Raw genomic sequence first — 20374 nt, 5'->3', positions numbered from 1 at the left:
CCAGCTCAGGTAGGTGGGTTTGGATTTTCCACCACAAACACCCCCTTAGTCCTATAATCCCTCTTCTTCATAAGAATCCCTCCAATACTGAAGACTCATTGGAAAAGACCCTGAAGCTGGGAAAGACTTAAGGCAGGACGAGAAGGGGACAACAGAGGATGAGATGGTTGGATGGCATCACAGACTCAATGGACATGAGTTTGAGCAAACTCCAGGAGATGGTGAAGGACAGGGAAGCTTGGTGTGCTGCAGTCCATGGGATCTCTAAGAGTCAGACACGACTGAGGAACTGAACAACAGTATTAAGACCGCTATCACATCTTCCATTTGTTTTGTCTTTTCCTGATTAAATATCTCCACATTCTTCAGATATTCCTCATACTTTATACGGGTGTGCCTGTGTGCTCAGTCGTGTCCAGCTCTTTCCAACCCCACAGGCTAAAGCCTGCCATGCTCCTCTGTCCGTAGAATTTCCCAGGCAAGAATACTGGAGTGGGTTGCCATTTCCTCCTCCAGGGGATCTTCCTGACCCAGGGATCGAACTCACATCTCCTGCATTGGCAGGCAGATTCTTTACCACTAAGCCATCTGGGAAGCCCGTACTTTATACCTACTAAATCCTAATTCATGATAATCCAAAAATTCTTGAAAAAAGCCTCAAATCTTTTCCACATGAATGGCTACCAAATCAGGTCTTAACCTTCCTGTATTTTTTCAGCTGACTGTTGAAGTCTACATGTGGATTGTATATGTGCCCTTGCTAAATTTCATCTTGTTTTTTAGTCTAGCGTTCCAAAAGACAAGAATATTTTGAATTATAATTTTATTATCTATAATATTGCTTTCCTTCTTTGATTCACATCATCTGAAGTTTGATAAGCCATGCATGTTTGCTATGGCTATCAAAGACACTGCTAAAACAGGAGAAGACAAGATCTATAAAGCCTTCTCCTTTTCACTAGAAGTCTTTCTCAGACTTTCAAAGGGTTATTAATGAATAATTTTGGTTATAGTAGCCAAACTAAGAGTATTCTCTTTAACCTCATAGTCATCATCCTTTCTATGACACTTACTGGAACTGATATCCCCTTTTTCTACTCCTTTCTCCTGATTTACTAGATTGGTTTTGATCTACTAAATTATTATTAATACTATCGATAGAAGACATTATGTGAAGTTTCACACTGTGATTTGCTTTATATAGCTCCTGATGATACATCCTTTGAGAATTCCAAATGTTTTGCAAAACATCTATTTAAGAATTTTACCAGGGATCAAGGTCAAATTCACTGGTTAACAAGAGCAATGATAATTTTCTGATCATAAGCATTGATTCAGAGTCCAGATTTGAAAAGTTTTGAGTCAGTGGACTGGTTTGTTGATTTGGTTAGTTTTACTGGCTTCTTCTCTTGCTCCATCTCTTTGCTAAACATAGAGTCCTATTTCACTCTCATTTCAAGTACCTCCCTAGCTTTTTAAGACGTCACTAGTAGCCAATGGAAATTTGCCGTATGAATCAGGGAACTCAAACGGAGGCTCTGTAACAACCTAGAGGGGTGGGAAAAGGTCGGAAGTGGGAGGGAGGTTCACAAGGGAGGGGACATATGTATACCCATGGCTAATTCATGTTGATGTATGACAGGAACCAAAGCAATATTGTAAAGCAATTATCCTTCAATTAAAAATAAATAAATGTTTAAAAAAGATGTCACTAGTACATAGAAGACAAAATATGTTCAAAAACATATGAAAGTACTCTATTTGCTCTATGCCTATACATCCCCTGTGACCAGGGGGTCTGCATGATGTCAGCTCAAGACCAGAAGGAGAGGTAGGACCAGGAAAAGAACACAAACACCCTGCATTCCTGCTGCCAGCCACTAATGTGGAATGTCACCTTTCTTAACTTCAAAACTGAGAAAACTCTACATTATGTTGGGCCTTCTGGTTTCTCCAGACTAACACAGACACACAGACACACACACACACACACACACACACACACCCCTCTTTGACTTCCACCTCCAATCTTAATCATGGTTCCATCTCAAGCTCTGAATAGCAATATTTCAATACTCCCTCAGTTAGGGGAGGAACCAGAGATGCTTTCTTCCTTTTAGGAATCATTTAAATGTCTCATTCTCTATCCCAAGCATTAATTTCAGTTGCTAAAATTTTCCATGGCAATTTATTGTTGGAAAGTTATTATTATAACTTATTTATTTATTTATTCTACAAGTACTTATGGAGGTTTTCCTGTCTATTTGGTATTATCTTTCTGCAATAACTGAGAGAAAAATAATCCTATGCAAGGGTAGATGTTTCTAAAGAATCTAGAGTTACATGAGGTAAATGGGGCATTTGACCTATATAGGGAACATAATGCAGGAGAAACAAGAAAAAGAAAGTATCCTCAGTTTCCAACAAACTGATCAGAGACTGGGCAAAGTTTAAAAATGGCTTTACTAACAGTCACCAGGCCACTTGTCCAAGGAAGTCAAAAGAATGACTTCCCAGGAGAGTGGGATCTGAGTTAATTCAGATCTTTCTCTATGGCGTCTCTCATAGAGTAGATGATGTACATTGCTTATTAGGATTTCCAAGTCTCCTTTTCTTGGACAGTGAAAATAGTCTGACATGAGGGACTGCTTCAGGAATGTGCATGACCTCAGAGTACAACCATTTCCCCAAGAAGTCCTGAGCCCTCTCCTACCGTTCCAGAAGAGTTTACCAGGGATGGTTCTCCTGTTGATGCTCAGCCAAGATTGTCAGATAAACAGTTCACTCAGAAAGTATTTGGGAAAGCACTGTGAGACAGTAAACGACGCAGGAGGTTTGGAGTCAAGCAAACTTGGGTTCAAATCATGACTCCACCATAATGACCTTGAATAACTGACTTAAAACTCACCAAGTCTAAGTTTCTCTTTTATAAACAGGAGACAATAAAGAATAGCCCAACAACAGAACAGCCTTAGAAAGGGTTAGGAGAGAAGCTGCAAGGTCATTCTCGGCTGTCACGTTGATGGGTTCTGTTTTGCTCATCCTGGTTGACAGTAATTGCAGCTTGGTCTTTGTATTGTAGCAGTTAATGAACTAGAGGGAATATAGGGTGTGTTTCCTGGTTTGTGCCCCAGTCGTGACACTCTATTAGATGTCATGCAGTGAGGTGAAACCCAGCACCATTCTAAGTCTAATGATTATAAACTGATTTCTGTTTATTGGCCTAGTTAAGCTTTTGAAAATGTGTCTACTCTGTGAGTAGATGATACAGCAATGTCTAAGGCTTCCAAGAGAAATGCTGAACCAGGAAAAAGGGTGTATGAGAAGTGCCTCTGAGTGAGTCTCAGCAGATGCTAGTGGCAAGCGTAAGTGATTTTTCTATACATAGGTGAGCACAGAAGCATGATTAGTGTGGGTAATCAAAAATTGACTATATTCTAAGGTGTGTCTCACTGGAGTTATTGTGACACTAATATCAATAAAGCCGTTAGCAGCCATTTTATTTTTTTAGAATATTAATTAAATTCTCTACACATCTATTTTGTATATCTAAAATATAATGTGAAATGTCTGGATACCCGAGTCCTAAACTCTCTGACCTTGTGCTGCTTGGTTTCTTTGGATGGTTCTGTGTTCCTCATTTCCTATGTAGTTGTTGATGAAGGGGGAATTGATGAAGTAAAGAATTCAGCATTCACTAGTACTGTGTTACTCCCTGGTCTCATGTTCCAGAAAAAGCTAATAGCTGTTGTTTGTATGTAGTATGCTACAGTCAAACCCAGCCAGACCCAGGTCCTCCAAGGTCTCCAAGGTCTATTCCTGCCATCCTGTTCAGGCTGTCGCACCCCACAGATCATGCAGGCTGTGGCCACCGTGGGCACCATGATCACGACACGCAACCTCCACCTGCATTCTGCCTTATTCAAGGTGAGCAAGACCTATCTTATCTCAGTGACTTATGTAGTTCATGGCCTCTCTTCCTTTCGTTACAAGGGACACGCCCTTAGTTTACAATTGTTGGAGCCCTGGAGGAGCACGGCGTTTTTCCACAGTTGGACTCGACATACTTGGACTCTGTTTTTACCACCAAGGTGACCAGAGATAACTGACCCCATACAGAAAGGACTAAAGTCCTTCTTAAAAAATCTGTGGGGCACCATGTCATTTTTCCTTAAATCTCAGAAGTCTAAGTGGCCTTGTGGAGGTCAGGAGGAAAGAGCCCAACTTGGCTTTTACCAGTCAGTCCAACACAATCATTTGCTGGGAGATTTCAGAGACTTGTTTAATTAAGGTCATTTCCCCCTGAAATCAGGTTGTTTATGTAGGTCAGTGGTTCTTCCAGCCACAGTAACTGAGGGCAGTCACTCAGTCTCTTTTTTCCTATTTTGGATATGTGATGTCATCAAAGGGTCATGACTTCTTACTCAGTGAACAAGGATATAAGTGGAGTCCCACATTTCATGTGATCGGTTGTTTGCCCTCTAAGACTTTCAGCTGACTCCAACTCATGAAATATCACAAGGAAACTTGTTCCAACTAGTCAAAAAATGACCGTCGCTATTATCTCTCTAGTACAGACAGGTAGACTGAGCCAATAAGCAGGAAGTTCGATAAGCCTATAAGTACTTCTTCACTGAATCCTGCATTGCTCTGTTTCCTTTATCACCATCTTTGTTACCTCAGTATTTGCCGAAGCATTTTTTGAGAAAACCAACTGGGTAGTAATGAATGTGAGGGTAAAGAAGAGGCCGCCTTGGGGCAGGAAAATGTGACAGTGACTTAGAGCTCAGGAATAGATCTCAGTGCTGCCCCTAAGTCACTGCACTAGCTGTGTTTACAGTCTGGGGCTGTGGCCAAGTCCAGACCCATCATTCCCAGCTTTGGACTGGGAAAGGAGTTTTCCTCAGACAAGGACTGTCTCAAGCTGTTGTTAGTGGCTTTATGTCTGTTTGACTCTTTCTCATCCCCTTTCCCTTCTAAATACTGGTTGCTTTCCAGCCCTGCCTTTTGGTGACAGGTTCGGAGGAGCCAACACACAGGAAATAGAATCTGTGGCTAGACAGGCTGTTTTATCACACTGAATTCTCTGTCCTCCTGACTCCTGATTGCCAATCTAGTTTTGCTCGCTCTTTAGTTTCCCATCATAGGACCTCTGACTCCTGGCTCTGCTCTGACTAAGGACTCCCTATTCTGGGTGCCCTCTCATATCTGAAGCCTTCTAAGGGCCCTCAGCTCCTGTCATCATTTAAAATGACCCAGCATTCATGTATTACCATGCACATTCTAACTCAGGAAGTTTTTGATGACGTGAGGGTATAGAAAAATTACGGAGGAAGACCTCAGTGACACTGCTGCCAGTCTCTTCTGTCATCAATGCGTGTCCAGTGTCTCACCTCCAGCATCCATCTCTTAGATGACCGGTATGTGATCTATAGGAGAGGTCTTCTTCTCTGAGTCCTGGATTCAAAATTAAAAGCTGTTCCTAAACTGCTTTGGTACCAGATTGCAGTCTGTAAAAACAGCAGCAGTCCCCACACTCACCTTTTCCCTGATGATAACCCAACACTAGCTGTGGACATCTACAAAGGCATAAACCTGTTCAAATTTCTGATCTTTGCTCCTGGATCAATATTCTTAGCCTAGTATCTGGTCTTTTCCACGGGTTCACTTCAGAGCTCAGCATATCTTCTCTGGAGTATCTGTTTTCAGAGATTCGGATGCCAAACAGGATTTTGGATTACGTGGAAGGGATTAGAGGATCAGCCAAAAAGATGAATCGATTGTATCAGCAATTCCCAAACTTGTGTTGATAGTACACTGTTCTCTAGGTTTTAATTGGGGTGAGTAAAGAAAGCGCTCTTAGTATTCTTTTTTTTTAATATGTATTCCCCACCCAGCCACAGTGGCTGGAGACTTTATTTATTTATTTATTTTGGCCACACTGTGTGGCATGTGGGATTGAGTTCCCTGACCAGGGTTTGAACACCCCCTACCTCCTATATTGGGGGCATGAAGTCTTAACCAGTGGACTACCAAGAAAGTCCCAGTAAAGTGGTCTTTATTGGGATCTCTTTGTCCCTTTTATCCTGGTTACACTGTAAACCTCCAAGAGTAGAATATATAGTATGTAGCGTCTCCAGAATTCATTTGCACTTTCTCTCCATTCCTATGACCATCTTCAAGAATACTGTGTTAAGGAATATGATTTGGGAAATGTGTTGTAAACTTTTTTTTAATAGTTTACATATGAGCTGAGGATAAAGGCTTTAGGAGCCTAGAGAAGAGAAGGGACTAGGCTGAGGAGGAATGGGGGCCCATCCAGCAGAATTTAGGTTGAAAGCCTCTAGAATGAGGTCAGGCCCCGAGTCTAGCTTCTGGGACAGTGCCAGCACAGCGCTTGGTAGAGGTGGGTGCATAGCCAGGAATGGGGAGAAGTGACACCAAGGATATGTTTGGGGTGTTGTCTCAGATGATCTCTCTCCCTTGCCTCTCCAGGGTGTTGTGCTGGGGTGTTACTTCAGGCCTTCTGCTCTCTGCATCTGGGTGGTGGGGATCCTGGCTGCGGGGCAGAGCTCCACCATGACAGGAACCTATTCCGGCCAGTTTGTCATGGAGGTACGTGCTGCTGTGACTGGGATGGACAAGAGGAAGGAGACGTTGCCCTTTTGTCCCTTCTTAATTCCATGCCTCTAAGATTTTCCTGAACCTCCCCAGACCTTTTTCTGTTTCCTCTTCCAGACATTCATCCTGCTTCTGTGTTTTCTTCCAGGGATTCCTAAACCTAAAATGGTCATGCTTTGCCTGAGTGAGTCTGACCCGCTCTATTGCCATCATCCCCATTGGGCTTGTGGCCATCTTCCAAGATGTGGAGCATCTAACAGGGATGAATGACATCCTGAATGTTCTTCAGAGCTTACAGGTGAGGAGGGAACTGGGGAAACTCACATCCCATTGAGTCAGGAGGCATTCTGTATTGCCCTTAGGTACCAAGCCTAGTGTGGGTGTGGGGAAAATTCAGAGGAAGAAAGAGGCACAGTCTTGGTCTATGGTGAATGCATATGAAGTCTCTGGAATCTAAAAGGCTTTTAGAAGTGGCTTGTTTTTTTCCTAAGCCTGTTGAATGGGAATTATAAGCTGTAATTACATATAGAACATAAAATTATTATTCATTAATCCAAGCAAACATTAAATAATGTAAAGGAGACTGTTGGGTATTATGGAGATTAAGAAGACAAGGCAGATATAAATTTTCTAGACATTGTGAGCATAATTGATGCTAGGTTCATGCTACACATTTCCACATAACCCTCCAGCATGTTGCGATGACAGGAATCATTTCTCACAGAGTAGATGAGGCAGGGTCTGTGGTTCCCTTTTGCTAAAGTGCTGCCCTCTGGGGTGTTACAGGACTCCCAGTAGCCCTATGTGATCTTAGTTTTTTCTTTTGCAGCTTCCTTTTGCTCTCATATCCATCCTCACGTTTACGAGCTTGCAGCCGGTGATGAGCAAATTTGCCAATGGATTGTGAGTGCACTTCTTTTAGTTCCCAGAGATGTGGGGGGAAATGGTATCTTCATCAAACAGGCCAGTCAGAAAATCCATCTTAGGGGAACTATATGCTTGAAGAGGCGACTGCTAGAGCTGCCCCTTTAATCTCTGACTTAGAAAACAGAGACTGCTGGGGGCTTCCCTCGTGGTCCAGTGGTTGAGACTCTGCCTTCCAGTGCAGGGGGTGACGGTTCAATCCCAGGTCAGGGGACTAAGGTCCCACAGGGACCAACAGGGTGTGACCAAAAATTCAAAATAAATAAACACAACATTGTAAATCAACTATATGTCTATTTTTTAAAAATTAAAAAAAAGAAAATAGAGATAGTGAATGTAACAAAGGAAGGAAAGCACAATTTTTTATTTCTGGGAGAAGTTTTTCAGCTTTTAGGGCTTTAACTCTTCAACTTCAGCCACTGAAAGTTAAAGCATCTTAATTCCATGTTAAATGATCTCGATGAGTGAGGCATAAGCTAATACCTTTTATTAGCTAAAGGATGTGGGATACTTGAAACGAATTGTTGGATCTCTGGGGACTCATTACTTTTTCAGTTGTAGGCTTGTTGCCTTTGTAAGGACTTAAATAATAGAGATTATTTGATAGTGTTTTTCTTTTCCTCTTTCTCCCTATCATTGTGTAACTTTGGCTCATTTAACCTAATTTGGGACATAAGAAGCAATTTTCAGATTATTTTGAAATGCTGCTTACTCCTGTCCTGTAATCCCAAAAAACACAATGTCTTTTTCTGTTTGTGGAGAGGTTGGACTATTCCACCAATAACTGTGCTGATTCTTTTGACAGAGGCTGGAGGATCGTAGGCAGTATCATGGTCCTTATCTGTTTCATCAACATGTACTTTGTCATGGTTTATGTGCAGGGTCTAGGGCACGTGGCATTGTACGTGGTGGCTGCAGTGGTCAGTGTAGCTTATCTGAGCTTTGTGTTTTATTTGGTAAGTCTGGGAGGAGGCAGGGGTGGTCAAGGTGGGGCTAATGCTCAGAAGAGAAAGGACCCAAAAGAGCACGTAGTAATCTGTCTTCAGTTTATGACACAATTTACATGAAATCGTTAAACCAGTTGTGACTAAAGAATATTTTTAACCATAAAATTTTCACTTGATTCCTAAGAGCTGTCATTTTTCTATTTCTGTCACTCTGTCTGGTTTCTATTCCTATAATTCCTAACTAGAGAGTATAGTATGTTTGAAGAGCTCAAAGAAGATCAGCCGTGTAGAAAGTAGAGTGGTACGAGATGGGGTTGGAGAAGGGAGCTGTGTCGTGTGATTTCAGATCTTTGGAGGGCAGCACATGTGGGTTCACAGCTCTGCCCAGCTCTACTACTTAATAGCCGTCCAATGACGACACAAGTAAATACTGATAACCTCTGGTTGTATTATTCTAGAATTAATAAAATGATGGTTATAAAACATAGCTCCATAGAAAAAGAATGCAAAAAAAAAAAAGAAAAAGAATGCAAAGTTATGTATTCCTGGATAATCAAAAAAATTGTCAAAAGTCTAGAGTAAATTACGTAAAATTGGTAGTAGTAGTTGCTTTAGTATGGTGGGATGGTGGATATTATTCTTTTCTCTATTTTTCAGTTCTTCTGTAACATTACTTACATTAATGAAAAGCAGCTACAGCAACAACACATCCACCTCCCTATTCTACACAGGTTTCTCTTAAAAACACAGGGCTGAAGGTTAGGGACTTCAAAATTTACACCATATCTATGACAAAGAATGGCAAGGCAGGAGGGTGGAAATGCCCTGCTTATCTCTATAACATTCACCTAGTCCCCATGCCAGTGTCTGCCAGAGGGTAGGTACTTGATTGGGAAAAAAATTTTAGTGAATATTGAAAAATTATGTCTTAGATAGATATATCTCTGCTTTTTTCTTCCCCAGTAAACCATGGGCACACTAAGATTATGCTGACCTATAATATCAGGACTTCTGGTTGTTGGTGTTGTTCAGTCACTAAGTTGTGTCTGACTCATTGTGACACCATGGACTGCAGCATGCCAGCCTTCCCTGTCCATCACCATCTCCCAGAGTTTGCTCAAACTCATGTCCATTGAGTCAGTGATGCCATCCAGCCACCTAGTCCTCTATCATCCCCTTCTCCTCCTGCCCTCAATCTTTCCCAACATTAGAGTCTTTTTCAATGAGTCAGCTCTTACATGAGGTGGCCAAAGTATTGCAGCTTCAGCTTCAGCATCAGGTTGATTTCCTGACTATTCATGGTTGATTTCCTTTAGGATTGGCTGGTTGGATCTTCTTGCAGTCCAAGGGACTCGCAAGAGTCTTCTCCAACACCACAGTTCAAAAGCATCAATTCTTCAGTGCTCAGCTTTCTTTATAGTCCAACTCTCACATCCATACATGATTACTGGAAAAACCAGAGCTTTAACTCTATGGATCTTTGTTGGCAAAGTAATGTCTCTGCTTTTCAGTACGCTGTCTAGGTTTGTCACAGCTTTTCTTCCAAGGAGCAAGTGTCTTTTAATTTCATGGCTACAATCACTGGCTGTAGTGATTTTGCAGCCCAAAATAAAATAAAGTCTGTCACTGTTTTCATTGTTTCCCCAACTATGTCATGAAGTTGAAAGTTTGCTGCCATGAGCCGTGAACAATGTCAGGATTCTTGGCCTCCGGAGGAAAAGAATTTGATCGTGAGCCAGTGATGAGCTTGATGGTACAGAGCTTTTTGTTTAATAAAGTTTTATTAAAGTATAAAATAGATAGAGAAATCTTCTGACATAGACATCAGAAGGGGACAGAAAGAGTCCCCCATCACTAGTCTTTAGCTATGAGTAATATATCTATTAGCAAACTGCTAATTAGAGAAAGGAAACACCTCAAAATTGAGAGTTGCACCATGCCCCTCACCCACAACATGCATTTTGAGATAGCATTGGCACAAGATGAGTCATCCCCAGGCATAAAGCAATTGACATGAATTGTAAAGAAAGGCAGATTTCCAAGCAAATACATAGCAAATTAATACAGCTTATATGCAGGTCAGGAAGCAACAGTTAGAACTGGACATGGAACAACAGACTGGTTCCAAATAAGAAAAGGAGTACATCAAGGCTATATATTCTCACCCTGCTTATTTAACTAATATGCAGGGTACATCATGAGAAATGCTGGGCTGGAAGAAGCACAAGCTGGAATCAAGATTGCTGGGAGAAATATCAATAACCTCAGATATGCAGATGACACCACCCTTATGGCAGAAAGTGAAGAGGAACTAAAAAGCCTCTTGATGAAAGTGAAAAAGGAGAGTGGAAAAGTTGGCTTAAAGCTCAACATTCAGAAAACTAAGATCATGGCATCTGGTCCCATCACTTCATGGCAAATAGATGGGGAAACGGTGGAAACAGTGTCAGACTTTATTTTTTTGGGCTCCAAAATCACTGCAGATAGTGACTGCAGCCATGATATTAAAAGACGCTTACTCCTTGGAAGGAAAGTTATGACCAACCTAGATAGCATATTGAAAAGCAGAGACATTATTTTGCCAGCAAAGGTCCGTCTAGTCAAAGCTATGGTTTTTCCAGTGGTCATGTATGGATATAAGAGTTGGACTGTGAAGAAGGCTGAGCGCCAAAGAATTGATGCTTTTGAACTGTGGTGTTGGAGAAGACTCTTGAGAGTCCCATGGATTGCAAGGAGATCCAACCAGTCCATTCTAAAGGAGATCAGCCCTGGGATTTCTTTGGAAGGAATGATGCTGAAGCTGAAACTCCAGTACTTTGGCCACCTCATGCGAAGAGTTGACTCATTGGAAAAGCCTCTGATGCTGAGAGGGATTGGGGGCAGGAGGAGAAGGGGATGACAGAGGATGAGATGGCTGGATGGCATCACTGACTTGATGGACATGAGTTTGTGTGAACTCCGGGAGTTGGTGATGGACAGGGAGGCCTGGCATGCTGGGATTCATGGGGTCGCAAAGAGTCGGACACGACTGAGCAACTGAACTGAACTGAACTGAAGAAAGATATTTCCATGAGAAAAATGCATTGGTTAGCTCAAGGTTTGAGATAAAGTTCAGGCAGAATCAGGTGTCACCATGACAACATAGATTAGAAGAGAAAAGAAAAAAAAAGTCTGCCACTAGCAGTTTTATTTCCTCCTGCCACTTGGGGTCTTCTGGCCTCCCTACCAAGACTACCATTAACACTCTCAAAGTGATGGGACCAGAGGCCATGATCTTAGTTTTTTGAATGTTGAGTTTCAAGCCAGCTTTTTCAGTCTCTTCTTTCACCTTCATCAAGAGGCTTTTTAGTTCCTTTTTGCTTTCTGCCATAGGGTGGTGTCATCTGCATATCTGAGGTTATTGATATTTCTGCCAGCAATCTTGATCCCTGCTTGTGATTCTTCCAGCCTGGCATTTCGCATGATGTACTCTGCATATAAGTTAAATAAACAGGGTGACGATACACAGCCTTGACGCACTCCTTTGCTAATTTTGAATCTGTTTATTGTTTCATGTTTGGTTCTAACTGTTGCTTCTTGACCTGCATATAGGTTCCTCAGGAGACAGCTAAGGTGGTCTGGTATTGCCATCTCTGTAAAAGTTTTCTATAGTTTGTTGTGATCCACACATTCAAAGGTTTTAGCATAGTCAATAGAGCAGAAGTAGATGTTTTTCTGGAATTCTCTTACTTTTTCTATGATCCAACAGATGTTGGCAATTTGATCTCTGGTTTCTCTGCCTTTTCTAAATCCAACTTGTATATCTAGAAGTTCTCGATTCATGTACTGTTGAAGCCTAGCTTGGAGGATTTTGAGCATGACCTTGCTAGCATGTAAAATGAGTGCAATTGTGCAATAGTTTGAACAATCTTTGGCATTGCCCTTCTTTGGGACTGGAATGAAAATTGATCGTTTCCAGTCCTGTGGCCACTGCTGAGTTTTCCAAATTTGCTAGCATATTGAGTGCATTACTTTAACAGGATCATCTTTTAGGATTTGAAATAGCTCAACTGGAATTCTATCACCTCCACTAGCTTTGTTCATAGTGATGCTTCCTAAGGCACTCTTGACTTCACGCTCCAGGATGTCTGGCTCTAGGTGAATGATCACACCATCATGTTATCCATCATTAAGATTTTTTTTGTATAGTTCTTCTGTGTATTCTTGCCACCTCTTTTTAATATCTTCTGCTTCTGTTAGGTCCATACCATTTCTGTCCTTTATTGTGCCTATTTTTGCATGAAATGTTCCCTTGGTATCTCTAATTTTCTTGAAGAGATCTCTAGTCTTTCCCATTCTATTGTTTTCCTCTATTTCTTTGCACCATTCAGTTAGGAAGGCTTTCTTATCTCTCCTTGCTATTCTTTGGAACTCTACAAATTCAGATGGGTATATCTTTCCTATTCTCCTTTGCCTTTCACTTCTCTTCTTTTCTCAGCTATTTGTGAGGCCTCCTCTGACAGCCATTTTGCCTTTTTGCATTTCTTTTTCTTGGGGATGGTTTTGAACACTGCCTCTTGCACAATGTTACGAATCTCCATCCATAGTTCTTCAGGCACTCTAACAGAACTAATCCCTTGAATCTATTTGTCACTTCTACTGTATAATCATAAATGATTTGCTTTAGGTCATACCTGAATAACCTAGCAGTTTTCCCTACTTTCTTCAATTTAAGTCTGAATTTTGCAATAAGGAGTTCATGGTCTGAGCCACACTCAGCTCCTGGTCTTGTTTTTGCTGGGAATATTATGGGTATAATAAAACAATGAATATAAATTATAAACTATAATATCATCAGAATGGAATATAAAAGAGTTGGCCAGGAGTGATAAAAATATATTTATTGTCTAATTCCTCTTCCACTTTTAATTTAAGTTCAGAGTAACTTACATTTTTTAGCATAAGGATCAGTTCCCAGTAAAGACTTACATTGGGAAATTAGGTTCTCAGTCTTGTCTTTGTTCCTATTGCTAGTAGGTCATCCTGTGTGGGTTATTTTTGTTTGCCTTGGTTCCATTTATCACTAATAATATAGAGTGGCTGTTAAAATTCCTAGGTAATGAAAGGAAGCTGCAAGTTAGCTATTGAAATGTTCAGTTCAGTTCAGTTCAGTCGCTCAGTCATGTCCAACTCTTTGCGACCCCATGAATCGCAGCACGCCAGGCCTCCCTCTCCATCACCAACTCGTGGAGTTTACTCAAACTCATGTCCATTGAGTCAGTGATGTCTTCCAGCTATCTCATCCTCTGTCATCCCCTTCTCCTCCTGCCTTCAATCTTTCCCAGCATTGGGGTCTTTTCAAATGAGTCAGTTCTTCGTATCAGGTGGCCAAAGTATTGGAGTTTCACCTTCAGCATCAGTCCTTCCAATGAATACTCAGGACTGATTTCCTTTAGGATGGACTGGTTGGATCTCCTTGCAGTCCAAGAGACTCTCAAAAGTTTTCTCCAACACCACAGTTCAAAAGCATCAATTCTTCAGCACTCAGCTTTCTTTATAGTTCAACTCTCACATCCATACATGACTACTGGAAAAATCATTCCTTTGAGTAGATGGACTTTTGTTGGCACAGTAATGTCTCTGCTTTTTAATATGCTGTCTACGTTGGTCTTAACTTTTCTTCCAAGGAGCAAGCATCTTTTAATTTCATGGCTGCAATCACCATCTGCAGTGATTTTGGAGCCCGAAAAAATAAAGTCAGCCACTGTTTCCACTGTTTCCCCATCTATTTGCCATGAAGTGATGGGACCAGATGCCATGATCTTAGTTTTCTGAATGTAAGCCAACTTTTCACTCTCCTTTTTCACTTTCATCAAGAGTATCAGTTGGTATTAGTTGGATCGTTCTAATTCTGAAGTCTCTTGTTGATGAGTGATATTTTTGTCTAAAAGTCCAGTGCTTCTTGACAGCCTGGCCATATTTCTCCCCACTGTTACCATCTTTGACACCCAGGCACCTGATGTTGTTATCAATTGTACTCTTCCTCCTTCTATCTTTCCCCCTCTCTCCTTTTCTTGCTGTCTAACATTTTTCCTTTCTCTTCTTTCTTAATCATTAGATGTTCTCCATGTCAAGTTTTCCTTTCAACCATAAAACTGCAAGTCCTTGAAAATCAAAAGAACAGTCTTCACTTTTCTGAAAAGTTCATCATTTCACAACAATTACCATGTCAAACCGTCTCCCAGAGATGCCCTCTCACTCTTCTGTATTTCTCTGAAAGTGGCCCCAGTGGTTTGGCTGTCCTCCATTCCCACATGACGTGACAAGGCCAGTGGGGCCAGCTCCTGGTGGTCCTTACCTTCGCTGGAGATGAACTGAGACTCTAAGCCTGAGACTAAACATGACGTTCCTGCTGCTCCTTATCACCACTTCTCATCTCTGTCCCCTGTCTCTTTTCCTCCAGCTTTTCAGTCTCAGAGTTACCTGTCACCACCCACAGTCCCTGCAGAGCCCAGAGATTTCTCCCTGAAGGAAAGGTTCTGGAGAAATCAGAGGAATTAATAAAGACTGCAACCAATTCCCAACTTGTGCTGATGTCCCAGGGGGTGAAGAGCATGGGTGTTCTCTCATTAGAATTGTTGAATCTTCCAAGTAATAGCTCGTTTAGGAGCATCCTGTGTCTTCCTGTTCCTTTTAATAATAATATATTTCCCAAATTTAATAGGGGAAATTCTTTATCTTGTAAATATGAGGAGTGGGAGATCTATTTAAAAAACGTTATGGAGGTAACTCCACAGGTTTACCTGGAGAATGCTGTCCCCTGTGATCAGACACTGACAGGGCTTCCCATCTGGAGCCTCAGGCCCCTCGGAGGGCGGGGCAGACCGGACCCTCCTCCCTCAGGTGGGCCTCCCCCGGGGCAATCCGCATGTGGGCCCACCTCAGAGCAGAAGTCTGTACTGGCCAATGGCAGGTAGCTGGCTAGAGATACGAACAAAAGAAAAGTGACTAAAAGCTTGGGACCACCCCGGGGGCGGCCTCAGGAGCCTGGCCCAACCCAACAGCACCTCTAGGGAGCGACACATCTGCAGGAGCTCTTGTGGTCCGGATGCTGCCGGAAAGACAGAGGAAGAAGTCCTGAAGAGGGTGGAAGGCTTGGGTGTGGGCGTTACGGAGAGAGGCCGCTAGAGGGCGCGGAAGCTCTGAGGCTCTGGGGCCAGACTTGCAGCCTTGGAGATGGGGTCAGCCCACTCAGAGCCCAGAGAGGAGGGGTTGGTTACCGAAGGCCTCTGACTCTCTGGCCCACATTCCCTTGCGTCACAGAAGGACAGAGAGAGGTCTGCCTTCAGCATCTGATAGGGTACTTCCAGCCTGGTCTTGCAACCCAGTGGGCAGCCGTCTGCAGTCTGACTGCCTTTTGTGTCTCGAGAGACAGGACTTGGGACCCAGAAATACGTTGACTCTTAAGCTTTCAGTTTTCAAGCTGCAGGCTGCGTGGGTGGTGGCATGTGGAAAACTGGCATGGTGGCCATGAATGTGGAGTGTGTGAAAGTGGTGGTATTTTGGCGGGTGGAGAGTTCTTCCTTGTGCCCTCTTTCTGGAGATTTCTCCCCAGACCTCCCTCTTCCCTCTCCATCTGAGCCTCTTCCTCCTGTCCCCACACCCCTGCCAGGTGGAAGTGACCCTAATGTTCATAGCAGCATTATTTACAGTACTATTTACAAAACATGGAAGCAACCTAAATGTCCATCGATGGGTGAATGGATAAAGAAAGAAGATGTGATACATATATATATATATATATATATATATATATATGATGGGATATTACTCAGCCATAAAAAAGAATTAAATAATGCTGTTTGCACCAACAGAGACAGACCCAGCGATTATCATACTAAGTAAGCCAATATATGATATTGCTTCTATGTTGAATCTATAAAATGATACAAATGAACTTATTTATAAAACAGAAACAGACTCACAACCACAGATATTGTTATCAAAGGGAAAAGGGGGGTAGGTAAGGGATAAATTAGAAAGTTGGGATTAACAATACACACTACTATGAATAATATAGATAACCAATAAGGACCTACTGTATAGCACAGGAAATTCTACTTTGTACTTTGTAATAACCTATAAGGGAAAAGAATCTGAAAAGGAATATATATATATATATATATATATACACACGAAGTCGCTTCTTTCATATCCAACTCTTTGCAACCCTATGGACTATAACTTGCCAGGCTCCTCTGTCCATGGGATTCTCCAGGCAAGAGTACTGGAGTGGGTTGCCAGGCCCTTTTCCAGGGGATCTTCCTGATCCAGGGATCAAACCCATGTCTCATGTCTCCTGCATTGAAGGCAGGTTCTTTATCACTAGCACCATCTGTAAAGTATATATATATATATATATATATATATATATATATAACTGGATCACTATGTTTTATACCTGAAACTAACATGATATTGTAAATCAACTATACTTCAATTTTTTAAATTTTTTCTAAGATTTTCAATTACAGGAAAAAAAAAATCTTTTGAGTATCCAAACCAACATTTGCCTAAGATCAGTATCTGGTTCTCTAATGAATTCTCTACAAAAAGAAGACAGAGATGCCCAGTGGGCTTCCCTTAAAGTGGGGAAACACAACAGCCCCCTTTGAATGGTCCTTCATACTATCCACTATGGTGAATGAACTGAAGATTGAATCACCAATCGTGTAAGCAGGTATGGCCAGTATCCTGGGACAAGCATGCACTTGTCCATTAACTTGGGGCCATCCCATTCAAGTTAGCCTATCCTCTTTAGCAGGGAATGGGTCACTGCCAGAGGAACTAATTAATGGAGAAGGGCATAGACTGTGAGGATGAACTCTTGAGAACCCCACAGAAAACCCCCAGACTCGAGCTTTACCCATCATATAATGTGTCCCACGTGTTATTAACTGTGCTGTGGAAACATTGCAGGACATTCTCCATACTGCATTCTACTCTTAGGAATTCAAAATGCTTGTTAAAGTAAATCAACTTGTAACTCTCAAATGAACATCTTTGGACACTAACCTTTCTTGAGATATAATTTGAGAAATGGAGCTCTTGGGTATGTGATTATAGCTGAAGAGCTAGTTTTCACTATTGAGAGTAAGGGAAGCTAGACACAAAAGAGGACCTGTAAAGTTCAACCACAGGGAAACACCAGTGGTTTCAGATTTCAGGAAAGTGGTTGCCCTGGGGGAAGCCGGTTCTGCAGGGGTGGTCATGAGCTCTGCTGGGACACGGTAGTATTTATTTCACTTCTTGGTCTAGTTCCTGGTTGCCTGAATATATTTATTCATGAAAAGTAATCAAGCTTTATAGCTATGATTTTTACATATACCTCAATGGATGTTATACTTAAACAAAATTTGACTTCAAGAAAAGAACTGTTTTGAGGTGGAGACAGGAGTTGGAGTTAGACCTGTGGACCACCTACAGTCTGTGGGAGAGAGGTGAGGTGCTTGTAGTGTAGGGCATGGCTAAGAGAATGAGGTTCAGAGCCGGATAGAACTGGATTTGAATCCCCATTTTGAGGCTTCAGGCTATGTAAGCAACAAGAAGAGCAATGGGTTTGGCCAGAGAAACAGTCAGGGGACAGACCGTGAAAGATTCTGTAAAGTCAAGATAAGGGTTTTGGTTTTCATTCTTAGCTTAGGTAGAGAGACAACAACAAAATCTCAAAATGCTTCATGTTCAATGCAGTACACATCTTTATCATGAAGGAGAAAAAAGACTGAACCGAATTCTGAAAATAAATCTTAAAATCGTGGTAGAAAAACCAGAAGGGGACAGAGAAAGCAAGACTACACAATCTTGACACAGATTCTTCACAACATGTAAGAGCTTGCACAGCCAGTAGCAGGTTTGGAAGTAGATGAACTCTGGTGGTGCTAGTGGTAAAGAACCCCCTGCCAGTGCAGAAGTATGAGACAGGGGTTCAACCCCTGGGTTGGGAAGACCCCCTGGAGGAGGAAATAGCAACCCACTCCAGTATTCTGGCCTGGAGAATCCCATGGACAGAGGAATCCCTAGTCCTTGGGGTCACAAAGAGTCAGACACAACTGAAGCGACTTAGCACGCAAGAACGAAATTTTATTTGAGGGGTGAAAGGAAATTCCTTTCACTTCATGTCAGTCAGAGACTGCTTTCTGTCCATCCCCTCACAAAGAAAAGAAAAAACTTTTTTTAAAAACTGTCTCCCTGTCCTATCACTATTACCATAGACAAATATCCACATGAAATATTCTCTTCTCCAGCTGGCAGATGCCCTAAATCAATTAGCATTATTCCTTTGACAGCTATGCATTTAATAGAAATATAAGGTTCTTACTTGATCATGCTTACTTAAAAATAAATAGGATTTTTATACTGATAACCATGGTAATTGAAATACTTGTAAAATGAAATAAAACCTCCCAAAACCTAGTAAACAGTTTACTTTGAAAGAAAAAGGCACTAAGAAAATAATAACTAGTTGAGACTAACAATGAGGATGGCAATTTAAAAGTATAAAATGAAAAACAGAATTTGACTCAGTTTAAAATTGGTACCATCATTCAACAATTGTAGATATTAGAATACATTGAGAGATCACAGTATAAAGGGAGAATGAATAAGATGGATTGAGAAATTTTATCCAACAATATTAGTACTGCTATATCTTTTTTGAAAATTCCTCAAATATATAAAGGATTTTTCCAGAGAAATGAAATTAGAGCTGTGCTTGCATTACATCAAAAGAAAACCAACCATTATGTTGATTACTGGGAACTTTGAAATATGTGCTAAGAAGGAAAAATTGTAAGAACTTGAACAATATCCATTTGGTTCTACACCTATGATTTATAAGCAGGCAATTTTTGTTCTTAGAGAATATGATAAACAAACAATTACACAATATTCTTAGCGTAACTGTGAAGTATATAAGAGTATAAACTGATAAAATATGCTAAACCTGTGTCTTTTCTCTGTTAAAAATTGTTTTGTGCTAAACTAACTTTTTTAAACTGATCATCTATTAAATCTTAGGGGCAAGGTGAACAATTTAATCAATTAGTCTTGACTACATGTCCTCTGACCTTTTAATACAAATAGAAGAATGGATCCTATTAGTCACATTTTTTTAAACATTAATTTCTGGGTATGGCTTCCCTGGTGGCTCAGACGGTAACAGAATCCACCTGCAGTGTAGGAAACCTGGGTTCGATTCCTCGGTTGGGAAGATCTGCTGGAGAAGAGAATGGCTACCCACTTCAGTACTCTTGCCTGGAAAATTCCAGAGACTGGCAGGCTACAGTCCATGGGGTCACAAAGTGTCAGACACGACTGAATGACTAACACTTTCACTTTCTGTGTTTCTCCATGAGGAAAAAAAATGAAAACGTTAATTTTTTTGTGTCATCACAGATAAAAAAGAAAACCTGCTTTTACATTTCCAGTGTCATTACGTCACATATTAAAACTAAGTGACAACTAACACTCCAATCTCTCTTTTAACAAGCAACAGATATACATTAGAACATGATGACCCAGAAAAATTACCAGTGAGGTGTCCAAAAGAGAGTGGGGGTCAGGAGTCCAAATATGACTAGATTTGCCAGTCAGTATCTGAAGGACACTACTAGCACATTCTAAAACCACCAGAACCTCTTTTTTCTTATCCATGTAGTATCACATACTATATCTACCTCCTAACATTCTTTTCGGAGAAGGCAATGGCACCCTACTCCAGCACTCTTGCCTGGAAAATCCCATGGATGGAGGAGCCTGGTAGGCTGCAGTCCATGAGGTCCCTAAGAGTCAGACACGACTGAGAGACTTCACTTTCACTTTTCACTTTCATGCAATGGAGAAGG

The 20374-nt window shown here is 41.4% G+C and overlaps 1 pseudogene across 1 annotated transcript; it reads left to right on the top strand.

The window, feature by feature from the left end:
• The first annotated feature begins 3350 nt into the window (after positions 1-3350).
• LOC147371687 (natural resistance-associated macrophage protein 2-like) lies at positions 3351-9017 on the top strand (annotated as a pseudogene). The gene is made up of 8 exons (XR_015164759.1): positions 3351-3365; positions 3763-3927; positions 4573-4721; positions 5503-5588; positions 6495-6615; positions 6770-6919; positions 7451-7524; positions 8351-9017. The product of XR_015164759.1 is annotated as a natural resistance-associated macrophage protein 2-like (transcript).
• The last annotated feature ends 11357 nt before the right edge of the window (positions 9018-20374 follow it).

Source organism: Bos grunniens, chromosome 5 (assembly GCF_055505025.1).
Source record: "Bos grunniens cultivar Pamir isolate PY7600 chromosome 5, Bosgru_T2T1.0, whole genome shotgun sequence".
NCBI lineage: Eukaryota > Metazoa > Chordata > Mammalia > Artiodactyla > Bovidae > Bos > Bos grunniens.
This window is presented reverse-complemented; position numbering and strand designations above follow the sequence as displayed.